We start from the raw sequence: 3,782 nt of genomic DNA, 5'->3' as shown, positions 1-3,782 counted from the left end.
ATAAAAGACATAATTCAATATACAAATGACATATTATAAAATTGTACACTTGAAATCTATGTAACTTTATTAAACTATCACTTCAATAAATGTAATAAAATAAAAAGAATGCTGTCAAAAACTTGATTAAAATTATCTGTTTGACATCCACTTCTTATTGTTACGGAATATTCAGAGCTTCACGAATTTATCTGATGTTTACTACTATAAATTGATCATAAACACCTTTGCCTTGGATTCTAAATTATATATGTATATATAATTCAGAAAGATTTAAAACAGTAATAATGTCATAAAACTTTTTTCCAGATATAAATTCAGAAAACAAAACAATCAAAAATTATATTTTTGAAATACAACACAAAACAAAGTGTGCTGAAAAATCTGATTGCCTAACTAAGGAGTTGTCTTTTGCCTAAGATGATATTCCTTTTAATAATGTAGTTTCACCAATATTGTTAAAGATTTATATCTACTCAAATTTGTTCAGAAATAAAAATACCGTATTTATTTCAGAAAGCACATAAAAGATTCCCAGTAATCCCACTTTCATTAGTGTCTACCATTCGAGTACTTTGGAAGTCAATTTTTTTACATTTGTATATTTTAATTTGATATTGGAGAAGTTTGTGCTTAATCATTTATATTGACATTGTTTTATAATAAATAAGCCCATGTTAAATTATTCTATATGCAATAAAAAACACTTTTTCAAACTAATATTTTTATTCTTTTATTTTGTTTGAATCTTTTTCAGAATAATCTAAAAATAGAATCCTTGAACCTTTGTCTTTGCCAGCTTACTTTGTCAAGCTGATAAAGTAATACACTAAACTATCATCTTACTATCTGTGGTTATTGACTCAAAATGACAACAATGCTGATGATAGTTATTGGTTCAAGACTGAAATAAAGTATCCACAGTATATAATGCATCTTTACACTTATTTCAAAAAAGATGATGTACAAATTATATAGAGGACAAATTAAGTAATATTTTACTATGATATCAATCACACTGACAATGGTTCAGTCTATCATCTAGTTGGGTAAGAGGAATGCAAAATTCAGTGTGATAGTAAATCTTGGGTTTTCCCTTTCTCTTATTCGTATTAAAGAATAATAATAAAAAAAACTACTTGTGTTTCAAAACAAAGAAGCATTTGTATGATGTAGATCTTGGATTTTCATCTGTATTTTATAATATGAGACTGGAGGGCATTAAAAAAGAGATAATGAAAAAGAGAAGCAAACTTTTAAGCATGGAGAGACATCAAAACATAGATAAATGTGTCCAACAGAATGTCATAAGTATTTTAAATCAGAGATCATTAATTAGACTTATGTTAGGTTCTCCATGCATTGAATAGCCAATACTACATACCATAAAATATCAGTAAATGTTAAATACATGAATGAACTCTACCGATATAATAAACATGCTTATGAACATTTCTTGGTCTCTAAAATTAATCTGTTCATCTTTCCCAAGACTCAAACTAGAATATTCCCTGTATTAATTAATTTCTGAGTCCACTGCAGAAAGAGGAGTAGACCTAAATTTCGACCTAAATTTAAATATCAGAGTGTTATTACATAAGTATATCAACTATAAACAGCAAACATATTTCAATGCTCTGGAAGACAACTCAATAAGTTACAAGTAAATCATGGTTTGTATTCACCATCGACTTGCAAAACACACTGCTTATAGCACACAAGCCCTGATATTTTTATACATATGATGAATTAGAAGCCAAATCCAATAATATACACCTATAAGGGCCCCGGTGATTCTAATATAGTGAGTGTTTATATTAAACTGATTATGCTAACACTACTTCAGGTTGTGCTTAATGTTTTTAGTTTCTGAATGCTTAGCTTAATATATCACATACTAGCATTTCACCTCTGATTATTATTTTGTGTTTGTTTGTATGTGTTTGTGTGTGTGCATTAACAATAAAATATCATGAAAAAAAGATACCTAATTATTTTTCTTATCAATCCAAGCTGGATTTCAAATTTTATTTTTGGAGAGAAATTTTCAGAAACTAATAAGTTTTTTGTCCAAGAAATCAACATTCTGTTTATAAATCATAAAAATTTATAACTGCAAGAGACCATTTAAATGATTATACAATTATTCACTCTGCCTCTTCAAATAACTGCATTTTTGAAAAATCCAACATCAATTAATTTACCTAGTTTTCAGACTTCCAAAAATTTTTAGTTTTAAAAATTGCTCTGAACCTGGCCCAAAGGGGCAAAATTCTTCCCTAAAGTCTTCTCTACCCACAAGACTAAAGCAGTACCAAAAACAGACTTTGTCTAAGACTACTCTTCATAAAATAAAGCAATAATTTAGAAGCTATAAGGAAACAGACGTAAAGAGAGGAAACAGATGATTTCTAAAAAACAGACAGTAGGCCATTATAAAAAGATGAAAACAACATTATTTAGACAATTTGCTGTGGAAACAAATTAGTTTGACAAATATTTTTTGAGAGAATAATCAGTGCAAAACTCTACCAATATGCTCTAAAATTGGACAGAAAACAATTTTAAAAAGTCAGAAGCAGAGGGATTATTTCTTGTTTTTTGGTATTTGAGGAAAGTACAGTCATGCAGATATGAAGGATTATAAGCATGCAAAGCAAAGGAAGTAATAGGTAGCTGAGTTTAGTGAAGCACAGAGTATACAAAGGAAGCGTAGAATTGAAATATAGACTGAAATAATATAGAAAAAAAAAAACCCTCTAATTACCAAGCTAAGAATATTGGAATTCAATTAGTAAGCAATAGAAACCACTAGAAGCCTTTGCACAGAAAGGCAACCAATTTTATCAAGTCTATATTTTAGGAATGTCGTTTAAACATCAAACAACCTCACACAACACAAAACAGCCATTCACTCTGTTGTTTAACATTAATACAGCTAGGTGTTTTTATAATGATCAATCTGAGTCATAAACAAAATTTGTGAGATCAATAACAAAGTATGTAGGGGAGGTTAAATAAAAGTATAGTTTTTGTAAGCAATTTAAATTGTTATTAGTTTAAAATAGTTATAACTATAAAATATTTTATGTAAGCCTTATGTTAACCACAAACAAAATACCTAGACGATAAAAGAAAATGAGAAAGGAATTGAAGCATGTCTACACAAAAAATCAACAAAACACAAAGAAAGACAGAAAGAAAGAAAATGTGGGATGAAAAAGTTATGACAGAAAAAGCAATTAACAGAAAAGGAATAGTAAGGCCTTTTCTAAGAATAATTATTTTAAATTAAATGAATTATACTCCCCAATCAAAAGACACACAGCAGCTGGACAAAAAAAATTTTTATCCATCCAACTGTATGCTCTATACAAAAGACTCATTGTAGATTTAAAGATACACATAAGCTAAAAGTGAAAAAATTGGAAAAGGTATTCCATGCAAATGTCCATGAAAGAAGGAAGACAAAAGTTTACTTTAAGTCACAAACTGTTCACAAGTGTCAAATAAGGATATTATATAATAATAAAAGGATCAATTCACCAAGAAGATATACCAACTATAAATAAATATGCACTCAAATTCAGAGCACCTAAATATATGAGGTAAACATTGACAGAAATAAAGGGCAAAATAGGTAGCAACATAATCAATTTCATAAGCATTTAGATTCCACATATTAATGAGATCATGTAGTACTTGCCTTTCTGTCTCTGGTTTATTTTATTTAAAATAATGTCCTCTAACATGAGGTTCTAACATGTTTTCACAAATGACAG

The sequence above is a fragment of the Pteropus alecto genome, unplaced genomic scaffold (genome assembly GCF_000325575.1).
Source record: "Pteropus alecto unplaced genomic scaffold, ASM32557v1 scaffold316, whole genome shotgun sequence".
Classification (NCBI taxonomy): domain Eukaryota; kingdom Metazoa; phylum Chordata; class Mammalia; order Chiroptera; family Pteropodidae; genus Pteropus; species Pteropus alecto.
This window is presented reverse-complemented; position numbering follows the sequence as displayed.